We start from the raw sequence: 15,868 nt of genomic DNA, 5'->3' as shown, positions 1-15,868 counted from the left end.
GCAAATTGGAATTGTCTCTTGCCAAAACTCGATAGCAATCAGGGAAGATGTAAAACTTTTATGCTGTGTACAAAATGCATTAGAACATTAATTGAAAATCTTGGAAAGTAGCGAGAAACGCCAAAAAAATGCTCAGAATGGGATTATCTTAATTATAGCGTAAAAAGAATTTATTCAATTTCATCCTTCTAGGTTTTGTGACCGGAGAATATCCACTTCTGGTGGAAGGTGAAATATAGAGACAACTTGACTCTTCCTCATGTTTCATTCACATCCGCGAGAGAATTCTCTCGTGTGAGAGGACGAGAGTATCCGATTTGGGATACTCCTGTGTATCACTTTTGGACTTGGTACATTTCGTGCTCATGGGTTACGAATCAGTAGCATCCGGACGGTGAGGCAGAGCTTTTGCTACCGCTCATAGGATCTGCCATGCATTTGCGTGCTTTCGAGTGAGTTATCAGAGTTGGGAAGGAAACTCTTCTCCGTCTGCCGTGTCAGTTGTTGGTGAATCCTCGAAGGAGACGGTCGTGCGCGGAAATTTTAAAACTCCCAACCGTTGAAACTTGTTTTCCTGAATTCGCATTCTTGGTGGTCAAACATTTAACCGGAAGAGAAGTGGAAAAGATATTAAAAAAAAAACGAAAACGAACTCATGCAGTAATTTCCCAATTTTAATTCAGTTCGTTGGACTTGCATGGAGAGGGAATGTGGTATTTTTCCTTTTTATTATTATTTTACATATTTCTGGCAAAGGAGATAAAGTGATGAGAGGAGAAACCATAAAAAAGCATCTACACGATATTTATACGATTCCCTACCAGACTTTAATGGAAAATGTGCAAATGTGAAAAACGTGGCATTTAGTTGAGAGATCCATATAGCGGTTTGGATGAGTGGTGAGAGATGATCCAGAAAAAAAATAAACAACATAAAAATTTATTGTCCGTAAAAACATTTTCTCCCAACAATTGTGAGTCATTGACAAAATGGCAAGATAAATACTCCAAGCAAATACATATTTTTTTATGTTACTTTCGTGTTTGGCAAAAGTTGAGTGGATAAAAATTGAAACTTTATCTAAATGGATTATTTCATTTATGGTGGATAACTTTCCTAAGTGTTACTATCTCGAGGTGAAATAAAGTTAAGATATCCTTTGTCCAAATTCACATCAGAAGTTACAAGTCAACAATTCTAAGATTTAGCCAAATATAGTAATTCAGACACATACATAACACGAATTTGTAACAGGAAGGAAAGGCGAAAACCAAAATCCCACAAGATTCTCTCAACTACTCCAATAAGTTTTACTTGAGATACCGGCAAACACTGCACCCGAATACAGAAAGTTCACTATTATACAAAGTGGGAGAATAGAGGGATCATGTAAAAGTTCACTCCTATGGAATATTGCAAAACACTATACAGATCTTTGGGAGATAAAATAATTCTATTGCAAGTACTTTGTGTTCCGAATGTAATTTCCTCAGTGTCCAATAAGCAAGAGCATCTAACCAGAAATTACATTAGAAGCCTCATTTAAATTTCACCAAAAACTGCTGAAGCACTAGGAGAGGCAAAGAACATATATCTCAAATTACATAATAACAGAGCACTCGAAATTCTGTCTCGAAATTGTATCCTGATGAAAATCACCCAACTGCGAAATTATCTCTTTCTGTGGATTGCACAATATAAAGAGAGAAATATGTTAAATCTACATTTTCTAATTAGTTCATTTGCACCCCAACCAGTGCTATTTAGTGAAAATTTCTTTCCACTTTGACATTACGAAGATATTTCATAAAGTTTATCAAACTATGCATTTAAAAGTGAATTTAACATTTTGTAAATTAAAAAGAAATCATTATCAAATTTAAAACATTGTGGTTATTTTCTATAAATATAACATCAAAGCTACTTTACTAACAAAAGACTTGTAATTGTGTGAATTGCAATTTTAACAATTATACAGAAAATTTATTTAACATTGTTAACATATGGTCAGGCAACAAGCTAGATTGTTATCATTCAATTATGCATTATGCATAAAAGAGAATTGCTACGTAGAGTGAGGTAGATTTTATACAATAATTTCAACTTTGACTCTGCGATATGGTAAACAGAATTTAACTAACGATAAACCCCCACAAGGCCATACTAGCTGTGATTTATTTGACGTATCTTACTTTGAAAAGCATGCAAAGATCGATCGCAAGCTAAGATTTTGTGATAAAAAATCTTTCTTAAGTAAGATTAGTTTGTAAATGTTTGTTAATTCCTATTGGGCACTTACGAATTGCCTGTAAATCCTAAAACTGTCTAATAAATTCGTAAATGTTTATATTTTTTCACAAACTTGACGATCATTCTTCGTTCTTTTACAAACATTTTGTTCGTAAATGTTCGTAAACATACAAAACTTTAGGAAATTTCTGTGTGTTTACAAACATTTACGATCAAATGTTTGCAAATGAGCAAAAAAATGTCTGTCAAATAATCATGTTACAAATAATGTTTGTGAAAAGTGCGCAAACTTTTACGAACTTTTACGAACCACACAGAAAAATATATTTCGCAAAATTGTTCGTAAAAAATGCTCGTAAATTGTACAATTCACTAAGAACATTATTTGTAAGATGATCAATTTACACAAAAATGTTCGTTCAATTCTGTAATTTATTCGTAAAGTTTTGTCAGACAACAAAAATGTACGAACAATTTTTTTCCAAAAAACAAAAAAAAATACTCGTCAAGTAATGATATTACGAAGTATGTTTGTGAGAAACATAATCTTTTACGAACTTTTTAGTGGGTTCGAGCATTTAGTAAGTCCACAGTGGGAATTCACAAACATTTACAAACAATTTTTCGAAATATTTGTTTCTGTGTAGTCAGTTAAATTTTATGAAGTTTTAATCTTAAGATTTTGTTTATAAAAGAATAGAAACATTTCAAAAAATCTCTCTCTGTAAAAAGGCTATTAAATTCATGTTAATTAAAAAGCTCATTCTCTTTTGGGTCCTTTAGAATAGTTCTAGATGGGTTTCGACACATAAATGGAAAGTTAAAGTCCAAAACACTTAAACTAATAATGGTCTTACTAAAAACACAAGAAATTGCTGTCTTTTGTTTTTGAAAGCAGAATCAGAAAACTTTTATACTAGACACTTCATTCCATCCTCCCTTTTTTCAAGGTTTATAGGTCCACAATAAAAAAAAACTTATGGTGTGAAAGACTATTCCATTCATAAAGATTTTTTCCATTCATAATTCCATCTGAGTTTGGATTAAAAAGTCTGATATACCGAATTTACTTCCAAAAGAATTACAGAATGATACTTGGTTTCAAGTATCTAATGAAGAATATCAATTAAAAACACTTGAAAATGTTGAAGAATTCAGGAAGACTCTTGGAAAGACTGAAAAAATTCTTTCACCGAGAGAAATGTTTTATAAAGTATTGCAAGGTTTAGCTAGATGTTTATAAAAATTATTCTAACTGTAGATAACCTTCTACTATCCACAAGAAACCAAATATTTAAATTTTTTATAGCTAAAAACGCGTTTTCTTCTCGGGGTCTGTGAGTGAGTACCATAAGAAAATTAACCGTCGTATCGGCGGTCGTCGGAAGAAAGTTTTTATTATCAGATATTTTTTCCCGATCTTTCTTTGTTATAAATGATAAAGTAGTCCTATTTTTCCTCAAACCATACAAAATTTTAATACTGCACAATTTCATATAGCATTTGAGAAACTTGAAGCTTCATTAAAATAAAGTTCAAAGGAAAGCTTAAAATTTTGTTTAAAAAAATCTATTACCAAAATTTTAATATTAGATGAGATCATATATTCTGTCACTAGAAGAGGTTGAAAGTTTGGAGTGGTATATCTCAGCTCCTGATGAACATAATTGGATGAGTGAACTATTGTTGGAAAGCTTGGTTCATAAGCTTTTAGAATCTTGTATACTTAATCTGCTATGGATAAACCATGGTCATCCAGAACCATTTATGTCGAGAAAGACACATTTTGCAACGTCTTTTTTTGGCCATCTACTTCTGGGACCAGGAGTGACCCACTTTTCTCGCACATAAACTGTTTGTTAGAGGAACTCAAAGGGTATAATTTGTGGAAGACACTTTTTTTTTGGACATCTTACCTTTTTTTTATTCATCGACTTTTGCAAGAATTTTGAAGTGTTAAACGCAAGGAAAAAATGACAGAAATCCTAAAAGAGTGGTTTCTGGAGGAGAAGGATAGACGTGGGGATGAAATTGATGTGATATTTGGATTCCTTGGATCAACTTATGGGGGAGTACATAGAACATTCCAAGTCGATATCTTCATTAGTTTGTCCAGAAAATGAGATAGAAGGATTTCTGTCATTTTTTTCTATGCGTGTAAAATGTTAAAATTCTTGCAAAAGTGGATGAATAAAAAAAAGTAAGATGTCCAAAAAAAAGTTTCTTCCACAAATTGTACCTTTTGAGTTCCTCCAACAAACAGTCCATGTGCGAGAAAAGTGGGTCACTCCTGGTCCCAGAAGTAGATGGCCAAAAAAGACGTTGCAAAATGTGTCTTCCTCGACATAAATGGTTCTGGATGACCATGGTTTATCCATAGCAGATTAAGTATACCAGATTCTAAAAGCTTATGAACCAAGCTTTTCAACAATAGTTCACTAATCCAATTATGTTCATCAGGAGCTGAGATATACCACTCCAAACTTTCAACCTCTTCTAGTGACAGAATATATGATCTCATCCATATATCTATAATAAAATATTTCAGTGTCATTGCACTAAATAATTGGCCAAAGCTTAAAAGCTTCCAGAGCCTTATAAATTTTATATAAAGGGAACGCGATGGAGCTTAAATATAGTGTTATGAAATTAAATATTAACTTAAATGCGAATAATGACCTTTATTATAAAACCAAAATTAATATCAGGAAAATATAAAAAGTTACGGTATTCGAAAATCAAAACAAAATCAAGATCAAGATATTATGATTCTCATATGTCTTAAAATCTTGATATCCAATATACAAATTGTATGTATTTTAAGATTGGCAATTCTGAAACCAAAAGAAGGAAGTGGGGCACTTTTGAATTAGGGCAGTTTTGAGACTGGGCCTTTTCCTCCTATTTTCAAATGAAAATGGATTTTACCATGATATAATTAACCTTCACAATCCAATTACGAAGCTAAATTACATTATAATAAAGCTCAGTTCCACTTAAAAATAGGTGAAGAAGCCCAATTTCGAAGCTGTCTCAATTCAAAAGTGCCCCATTCCCCCTATTTCAAGATTTTAAGATGTCAAACTTTTTGTTTTCTTGAAATACATCATCTTCAAAGAGGTCACAGAGGAATGCGCTATTAATGAGGAATATTTCTACAAGAAAGAATTCAGAAAGTAAAAGTGCTTACCTCATACATTAAAAATAATACATTAATTTGAGTTCGATATTTAATCCAAACTGGCCTAGGAGACGGTGGCGCCGAAATTGGACCTTAATATGATATAATTTTAATTTTAATTCCAATTAGAAAAATATGAGAAGAAAGCTCAATTTTAAACGTACCTCAATTCAAAGTTGCCCCAATTCAAAGTTACCCTCCTTCTCTTTATATATAAATTTGTATGGATCGAACTATAACATTGTGAGTTTGTTTTTTATAAAATTCATTCAAATTAGCTTTATCTTTAAATGAAAGAAAATGAATCAGAAAAAAATAAATTTCGCAAAATTTCTATTATGGTATTTATAATTAATTAAATTATTTATATCTCTCTTCAATGCGTTTAGAACGATATTTTCATCTAAAAATTAAACATTGTGGTCACGTTCACTCTCATATGACGAAGAAAGAATAGAGAAAATTTCAAAAGTCTTATAAAAATTTAGCAATCTAAAATTTTCAAAATTGATTGAAGTTGTGAGTTCATCAGGAAATTTTTGTTTAAGTTTTAAAATGAAAGAAAATATGACTTCTGATAGTAATATTATATCCTCCATTCCGCAAATAATGAAAAAGACGCTACATCTAAAATCTGCTTCTGTACGAAAGCGCTTCTTCCTCTGCTTCCCCATTTTTCTAAATTTAATAAATAATTTCACTACTTTGTTGGTACTGCATTCACCTCGGAAATGGGCTACTTCAGTTGATGAAGATTGTTAAGAATAACTTTTAAAAATATTAACTTCCAAAAGTCATAGTTCCATAAGCATTTTCTTCTTCTTCTTCTTATTCTTCTCTTTCTTCTAAAGGTGATTCTATCTTGAGTTATGATTTATCAAAATACTATATTTTATTTAATGGCTTATCAGTAATTTTAGTTAAATAAAAAAATGGATAGCCAAGTCATCCATTTATATCACAAATTTTCGCATAATTTACATTTTCCCGGTTAACAATCGATTTGAATCGATTTATAATTCACTCAAAAGATTCCCAAAATGCTGAAAATTAATAAAATTGATTTTCGGACAAAAATTTATTATTGTAGAGAGTGAAGCTCAGTCAACAGCTGTTAACCCAGTCAACGGCCAAACCACCAATCGTAATCCTTCAATTTTATAACACCCAACGCATCATCCCTAGGCGGGTGCTGGAGGTTGTGATATGGCACTCTAGTTGCTCATGGCAATTAACAACAGTATTTCAGTGATTGAGCATCAGTCGCCATAGACAGTTCACTTCTATGAAGTTAAAAGATAGGTGATGAGTGGCACATTCGGTTTTCATTCTCCTTTTTATAACATTATTTAGTTATCGATAAATAACCGGTTAGCAACCGATTGGAATAGGTTCAGATTTCTCAGAAATTCCAAGACCTTTCAAACCAGTCAAAAATGAAACCATTCGTTTGAGAAATACACTTCGTAGAGCCTTTTTAACTTTTGACTTTTAAAAACCGTTGTTAGGAATGATTCAACCGATTCAACGGTATTTTAGTAAAAACGAAAGATCCGCCTGCATAATTTCTAAACATATCCAAAAATAAAATAAAATCATACGACTGGTTTTTGAGAAATCCGAAAAAATAAACTAGCTTGGGTGTGAAAAAGGAAGAGCGGGTAGAAAATGAGGAACAAATTAATAATGCGGAGGCCGACTTAAAGAGAGGTCCCTGTCTATCTCTATCTCTAGGCATTTACCCTGTACAAGTGATAACATACAGACATAAGGATGAAACGGATAGACGGACGAACAGTCCAACTGATGGACTGACGAACGGACGAATGAACGGACGGACGAACAGACGAACGAACAGACGAACGGACAGACGAACGGACAGACGGACAAACGAGCGGGCAGACGGACGGACGAACGGTCGGGTGAACAGACGAACGAACGGACGGACGAACGGACGGACGGACGAACGGATGGACGAACGGACGGACGAACAGACGGACAAACGGGCGGACAGACAAACAACCGTTACAAAACTCGAATCTTCAGATTTCCAAAATTCTAATAATGTATGTCCTTTTGTAGGGTAAGGAGTCGAAATATATAAATTCGAGAAATAAATTTATTATTATTATTATTATTATTACATATCTACCTCAAAATCGCAGGATTATATAACAGTTTACTCTGTAGAATTCGAGCAGTAAAAAGTTTAACGTTGAAAAGCCTGGAGTTTAGTTTTCCCATTTTTGAGAAAAACCTGAACAAATTTTCAACTTTGGTAAATAAGAAAGCAAATTTGCCATTTGGCTTTCATTGTGATATCCAATAAATGCAAGATGTGAAATTTTTAAAGATGTATATAAGTTTATGAATAGAAAGTTATTGTTGAAAAATACCATTACCGATCCGACGTTCGATGCTCTCAATAGTCTGATGCTTCTGGAAAATACTCTCAAATTTAAGCTTGTTCTCAAATAACGCAAACTTTAGCAAGTGTTTAATTTGATCTACTAGAAACTTTCAATTAAAAATATCTTCCTATTTTAATTTCTCAAACACATTTTGAATGAGCAAATATTTCCACGGATACCAACTATATTTCCTCACCATCTGGTGTAGTTCTCAACACTTTTTATGGACATACAGTAACTCTTTGGTACTTTTTCTAAGCTATTTACCTCTTGATTTGTAATGTATCTTAAGTTTAACAGCTTTTCAGAACACAAAATCTAAAACCAACTGATGCACTAGGAAAGTTTCCCATAAATAGAAGTTCTGAAGAAAAAGAAGAACTTTGCAAAACACGTAAAGTAAATATACCATTTTGATGGTAGAGATGGGAAAAAAAAAGATCTACCTAATTTTCTGCTTTCTGTAAAAATGTTTTTAGTCTGTTTGGGGCTTTTGAGTAGTCTCAAAAGCCCTATACTATATATAGTTTCTTTCTGGTCTTCATTAATAAAGCACTAAGGAATATTGAAAACGTAAAGAAATCACATAATAAATTAAATGGAAGTTTTTTTTTCCCACAAAAATTTTCAATTTCCACTCAACTTTGATGTGTTGCAAGGCGTCGGAAGTGGTAGAGTGTATTGCAATCTTATGTAAAACTTTAATGCAATACAAGAATTGGAAGATGCAGCAACTTCCCTCTCATCCACTTTCAAATCTCTCTCGTTTGGTGTAGATTGTAAATCAATTTTGTGAAAAATGATGTTGGAGCATTCGAAGCAACTTGCTACTGCATTATACCGCATTTCCCAAAACATTCTGTGTCTTTTATATTTGTACAACAAAATGCAAAGTTTCTACCAAGCTCTCATTGGATAATTTATAACAATGGGCACAACTATTAAATGGATTATGGTGTTTTGAAAAGGTTAGTATACTCTCCGTCTTGTAATATAGAAACTCAATTTATAAAACAACTGCCAAAGAATACTCGTAAATCTTGTATCAAGAAATTCGTATAGTTTATGTACATAAACTGTGTTAATGTAGACTACTTCCGTTAAAGCCAATATAGGGGATTGCACGAACAATATATAAAGGATGTGATTGAGGATGCCAGACAGGAAAATTAATCAACATAAAGTGGTTGTTTCATGCACATTTTCATTACTCTAACCACTTTCATCACCTTTTCTAACGAATTGCTGTTAAAACACAAAAAGAAACATAAATGTGTATTTCATAAATATTATATATAGTAATTATTACTTTAACAAAATATTTTAATTGTAAAAACCACACGAAGTGCTGCGATGACTTTTTATTGCTTTTCAAAGGTTTACTGAAACAATAATAAAGTGAACTGTACACTTAAAACGAATATAAAAGTAGAAAACTATTTTACCGGTGTTAGGTGTTAATAACTTACCGTAAACCACCCGAATTCTTCTACATAATTTAGAAATTAAATAATTTTTACAACATGTTATAAATTTTTTTTAACGAGGTTTAATTTAGCATAACGATTTCAGGTAAGTGAAGCATGTATCGATCGTGAAAATTGGATCTTTAACCCAAAATAAAAAGATTTTTTGAAAATTATTCGTTAATCTTTACCAATTATCTTGTGCAACATGTGTTCCATCCATTAGTAAGTGATGGTGCAATTCCAATGAAAAATTAAAAAAAGGGGTGGCAAAGCGTCCGAGGCTTTGCGAGCTGCTCGAACTCCTGAGAAAGAGCTCCGCCTTATATTCCTTTTCGCACATTTTTCCGGTGCATATAAAATTATTGTCGAATTAAATTTGTCTATAGGGAGGAGTGGGGCTACCTTGGGCTGTGAGGTTACATTGTTATACAGTGCTGTCTCTCTATATGCACACTCTCTATATGCACAGCTTTTGTGTCGGTTGCATTCAAAATCAATTTGTTTACATTTTGACAAAGTAATAAAGAAAATTATTTTCTTGGTAACTAATTTTTCTTGTTCTTAATTTTCTTAATTTTATTTTTTTCTGTCTCATATTATATTTAAAATAACACGGGAAATTCTAGAACAAGAAAAAAATTGATAATTTATTAAAAGAAAGAAAAAATCGTTGGGAATTTCAAAAAAAAAAGTTGTGCATATTCAGAGAGAGAACTGTCAAAAAAAGTACCCAAACTGTGCATATAGAGAGACAGCACTGTATGATTTTTTTGCATATTTCTAATAGAAACTGGGTTTTAACATAATGTAATTTGGATAAGCACAATAATCGTGGATCTAAATAAAACAATTGAAAGAACCATGGTTCTTATTGATGCAGCTTAATTTAGAAATAGGTGAAAAAATCGTATATCAATGCAGCCCCACAGCTCAAAGTAGCCCCACCTCCCCCTAAATCATCACAAAACCATCTTAAAGTTGAAAATTGTTCAAGAAGAGGGTTTCAAAAAATCATGAACCTTTTAATTAATTAATTAACCAAATCGGGTGAAAATTGGGTCTTTGACCTTGAATAATTCAAGATGGCGATTTTTCCAGTGAAAGGTGTCTAAGGACGAAATGTTCAGCTGGACGACCTCCAAAGCATATCCAAAAATGAACGAAATGGCCAAGGCCAATTTTTTGCAAAGTTAGAAAAACCTCATTTTTGACGTATTTTAGGGGGATAGGGGACGCATGAAGAGGGAGGGGAAAAAACTAAAGAGATTACTTTCGAGATAATTTCATTAGACAAGGGGTCATAAGACTGAAAGTTGATATCTCTTACCGTTTGAATTTTATGAGTCAAAATACTGAAAAAGTGCGAAAAACAGTAGGGGAAACTGGGGCACCACCAAACACGGGGCAGCATCAAACACTAATTTTTATTTCTAAACTACTTAGATTATTCCTATCATTTCTTCAGTGAACAAGCATCCCTATAGCGTCTATAAATTTCTATAAGTCTTGTCCTCTGAAGTCGAATATCTGATTAAAAAATCTCAGTGTTTGGTGCTACCCCGTGTTTGATGGTGCCCCAGTTTCCCCTATATTTAAAGTAGGCGTATTACCGTTACTTTACCGGTTCCCCACCGATTGTGACCGATGCAGTCGGGTTCAAAATTACTATACCTTTCAAAAAGTCCAAATTTAACCAAATCCGTTGAAAATTAGACCCTCCAGGGTGGTTTTGACCTTAAATAATTAAACATTGCGATTTTTCCGGTGATAGGTGTCTAAGAACGAAATGTTCAGGTGAACTACCTCCAAAACATATCCAAAAATGAACGAAATCGCCAGGGACGATTGTAAGATCATTCAAATGATCCTGTTTTTGGAGGGGTTATAAGGGGTGGGGGTAATTTGGGTAAGTTAGTACGATAAAGAATGTTGACTTTGGGGGGTCACCGAAGACAGGAAGTCAATATCTCTTACCGTTGGCAGCCAGGATCGAGAGAAGTTGAAAAAGAAAACACAAATGTGGAAAATGCTCTCTCGTGGTGTTCGAGCAGTTAAAATGAAAAGAGGAAAAAATAAAATTTACCCTTAACACATAAATGAGACTTTCATTTATTTAGCCACTTTCAGCTCTTTGTTTCATTTCATTTATATTTCTTTCTAACACAATTTTTCATTTCATTTTCTCCCTTTTCATTTGTTTTATTCAGTGGACTAGAACCATATTGCAAATCTGCAAAATGGTTCAGTAAATATCTGCAAATAATATTCAAAAATCATTTTAAAAAATCTGACTTTCAATGTCGATAAGCTTTATAAGTTATTATCATTTGAATATAAATCGTAAACGATTAACATTACTTATACTATGCAAATCAAGTGATTTTTAGAAAAGAAATTTACAATCCATATTAATAATTCCAAATTTCAGTATCTTAATATTAGGTCAAGTAAAAATTCTTAAGTCTTTTAAAGCTTTATTATATCAGATTTAGATCAAATATGCACCGTTTTGTTTGTTAATTTTTTATACATTTTGAAGGCAATTTCATAATTACACTTGAAAAGGATCACGTCTCTAAAGGTCTCTACACATTGGGAGCAATTATCTACCTACACCACCGACGTTTATTATCAATTTTTTTTAATCAATTTTTTATCAAAATCGCTTACAATGTGTAGACACCCTAACTGCCAAAAAAGAAACTTGACTAGCTCATTTTTAGAAGTCTTTCTTGAGGACAATTTTGCACCATCAAACACGTTTTGCAAATGCTTGGAAAGGTGATACTTTTTTGGTGCTAGGTCGGGACTATACGACGACTGCGATAGAACCTCCCATCTAAAAGCTCTCGGAGCTCCTGGAGCGCCATTAAAGATGTGTGCGGCCTGGTGTTGTCTTGATGGTCCACAACTTTGGCCAATTCTGATCGCTTCTGGTCGATCTCCTGCTTCAATCTGCCCAGTTTTTGACAATAGAAGTTCTAATTGAACATTTGGACATTGGGCAGTAACTCATAGTGGATTATTCCCTTCTAATCCCATCAAGCACACAGCAAAGCTTTTTTGGCCGTTAATCTGGACTTGGCAATCATCCAGCTCATCACGTTTAGACCACAATTTTCAAATATGGTCCTTGATGGCTTCGGCACACCTTTTAGATCAGGAAAATTTCATGAAATCAAAATTCACATCCCTTTCTCTCTCAAACGTTTTGCGTATGTCTATCTTATTCTTTCGAACTTCTAATTCGATTGAGCTAAATTTAATTTGTTATGATGTTTAAAAGAAGAAGAAGAGGGCGAAAGAATGTGGTAGACTGATATAATAGATTTGAGAAAGAAAGGGATGGGAATTTCGACTTTATGAAATTTTCCCGATCTGAAACCTGTGCCGGAGCCATGATGATCCATTTATTTTAACGAGTGGGGTAGAATTACAAATAAAATTAAATTTTTCTCAAGTAGATAGATAACTGTGCCTCTCACGGTTCACTAGACTACCGATTTTTTTGCAATGAACGCGATTTCGTAGCAAAAAAGTACCGGAGTGCTGATTTTTAGCTCCAGATCACCGCTCAGTTGACTCTGATAACTAATTATTCGCTGATAAATACACTGATAAATTCAGAACTGAATAAGTAGTGGTTTGTTCAAAATTCACTGTCTAATTCTATCTGAGTCTGATTCTCCCCCATTTTCCCCTAATATCATAATGTTTGTTTCACTTTCATATTGGCTATCTGACACAACCCTCAGTATTGTTCGAAACATTTTATTTTTCTAAAGTCATAGGTGTGATTGCCCTGTACCATTCACTTCTGCTATTTGCTGAAAAATTCTTCATGAATTGAAGAAAGTTTTTTACAGAATGAAAACTGCCCTTTATATCACGAGTCATACACCCCTATGTAACTATGTACGTATGTAATAAATACAGAGTGCACTTTACACTTGCTATGAAAAGTATCACTAACTAATAAAACTTTGAGTTTGAAACTAAAGTGTATTGAGGTGTTTTATTGAATGGTTCGAACCATAAAAACTATTAAAGTCTTATATTAATGAATTTGTGACGTGAAGCTTGTGCGATGGATATTGAGATCTTACAATAATATTTATAATTCAACTCACATCGTGTGTGGAAAGGTTAAACAGTGACAAAACTGATATTAAGCTGAAAAAGCTGATATTATTGAGAACTTTGACCGATTAATGTTGTTGAATTCTAGGAAAATAAGTCGATAAGCCGGCAGTGGCCGCAATTAAGTCATGATTTAAAGTTTGAAAACTAAAATTTTAATTCAATTCAATCAAAAAATATTTCATTGGATGAAAATTATCATATATTAATACAGAAAGAGTAATATATATAATAATATATCACAGGTCAACATAATTTATTTTAAATTTTATGATGAACTTTAATAAGTTCGGTAATAAATCACTATTGAATATCAGTGATCCATTTTACATTCTGCAATTTCAGGCACAATAAAATATTCTGCATTTTATATTTTGTTGCATTTTATTTGATTTACTTGTCGTTTATATCCTGAAATTTAAAATTACTTCCTTTTAATAATATACAGTGGCGGCCATAATAATAGAATCAGCTCCGCAACGACCACTATTTTACCATGAGCATTTTTGTTTATTCCAATTCGTTGAAATAATTTTCACATGGAAGTGTTTACCTATAAAAAAATTACCTTACGTCAAATAAGTGTTGTTTTGGCCGCTGGAGGTCTCTATTTTTCACAGAATACATCAATAGTGAAATTTGGTTTGAACATGCAATAGGACCACTTTTATTTAACACTAAACCTACCGACCGTTTTTGATAATTTTTCGGTCAAATGACAAACCGCGGTATAGGGTAAGATAACAAATTTGTCTTGGAAAAGAGCAAAAAATTAAAATTTAAACACTGAAAAATATATTACAGGCATATTTTAAGAAATTAATAAAGTATGATAGTGACATTGCACCGTTTAAATTTGTGTTAATTTTAAACCGGTCATTTTGACCGGGTCTTGGTAGGTTTAGTGTTAAATTAAAGAATGTGATCTATAAATCAAATAAGTTTAAATAAAGCCATATTTAGAAACCATAAATGACAGTTTTCCAGTTTTTTTGGCCGAACTGAATTTCACTATTGACGTATTCTGTGTAAAATAGAAACCTCTAGCGACTAAAACAACCCTCATTCTACGATTCTAATAATTTGAAGATTTCTACTGCAGAATTATATCAACAAATTGAGAAAAAATACAAAAGTTAAAAAATAAGAGCTTTGCAAAATAATTCTATTATTTTGGCCGCCACTGTATATTGTCGCTTGAATCAGCAATTGTCGTAACTTCCCCATTAGATTAAAAAATTTTATTACAATAGCGAAATACACAGACTATACAAGAATTGTTTGCACATTTGATAAGGAAATAACGACAATTACTCATCCAAGCGATGACACATCAATGACATAACTTGAGAAATCAATTAATTAATATGTAACCAAGAAATTAACAAAATGTGATTTTGTTTACACAAAGAAACGTATGACATTAACGTATTGTAAATATTATTTCAATATAGTAATTCAATTTTTGAATTTTTGATTTGAATATCTGCAATTTTATTAGTATGCGAAAAAACTATTAGTTGAATTTTTTTGGGGATCATTTGGTAAAATGTCTATAAGAATTTAATGATAGTATAGCGATATCAGTTGTAACATTCCGAACTAACTGCCCAACTTAACATTAATGAGTTGAGAATTCTCAACCTAATAGACGTAGGTCTGTCGAGTGATGCACTTTGACCCTGGACCTGACTAGGTCAATTCACAAAAAAATTACATAGTTATAGTTTTATGTTAGAAAAGTCCAAAAGTTAAATAAAATAAATTCATTGACATAAAAAGTTCTGTGTTTCGATATAGACAATTTCGAAATTTCGAACATCAATTTCTCAATGTTAGCTGGCTGATAATGCACGAACCTTTGAAATTCTGAATATCTTTATACTTTCCGTACAGAAGTAGATCTTGAAAAATTCGAAAATCTATTTGAAGATCCAAAATAGAGACTTTCTTACTTCTTGACAATTCCGCAAGGTGGCGGAAGTTACATCCTGTTCGAATTTCGTAGTGCTCAAGTGTCAAAATGTGTCGGTTTTCACATTGTTGTGAAGAAAAAAACAGAAAACTACGTTTACTGTTCTTGCCCCAGTTTTTAATCGCTCAATAATCACTGAGTAACTCTTTTGCCAGCTTTTTAGTGTGATATTTGATAAATTTTCCCTACCTTGTTCGAAAATTTAGTATAAAAATTCGAAATTGAATTTGAATTCTTCGAACTTCAACGACTTTTTGTGCAAATAGAGTTCCATTTACCTTTTATCCAAGACACTATTGGAGAATCAAAATCTACTTCTGTTTGAGCCCATTGCATTTAATGATTAAAAGTCCTCAAGTCCTTATGTTTTACAGTTCCGTCATCTGAAACGTATAACTCTGAAATGATCGGATCACCAGAAAATCATTTTAAGAATTATGTG

At 32.5% G+C, this 15,868-nt stretch overlaps 1 protein-coding gene across 5 annotated transcripts in view; it reads left to right on the top strand.

Annotated features, from left to right (window-relative positions):
* Window positions 1-379: 379 nt before the first annotated feature.
* LOC129809874 (cell adhesion molecule Dscam2) overlaps window positions 380-15,868 on the top strand; it is a 98,330-nt gene continuing 82,841 nt past the window's right edge. For 4 of the 5 annotated variants that reach the window (XM_055860013.1, XM_055860010.1, XM_055860014.1 and 1 more), the window contains exons 1-2: window positions 395-973; window positions 8,619-8,810. The gene's annotated coding sequence lies outside the window, so the exon portion shown is untranslated. Of the gene's footprint in view, window positions 974-8,618; window positions 8,811-15,868 lie in introns of all 5 variants that reach the window. The other variant, XM_055860012.1, reaches the window with a different exon arrangement.

The sequence above is a fragment of the Phlebotomus papatasi genome, chromosome 1 (genome assembly GCF_024763615.1).
Source record: "Phlebotomus papatasi isolate M1 chromosome 1, Ppap_2.1, whole genome shotgun sequence".
In the NCBI taxonomy this organism is placed as follows: Eukaryota; Metazoa; Arthropoda; class Insecta; order Diptera; family Psychodidae; genus Phlebotomus; species Phlebotomus papatasi.
The sequence above is the reverse complement of the archived record's forward strand: the minus strand, read 5'-3'. Positions and strand labels throughout refer to the sequence as shown.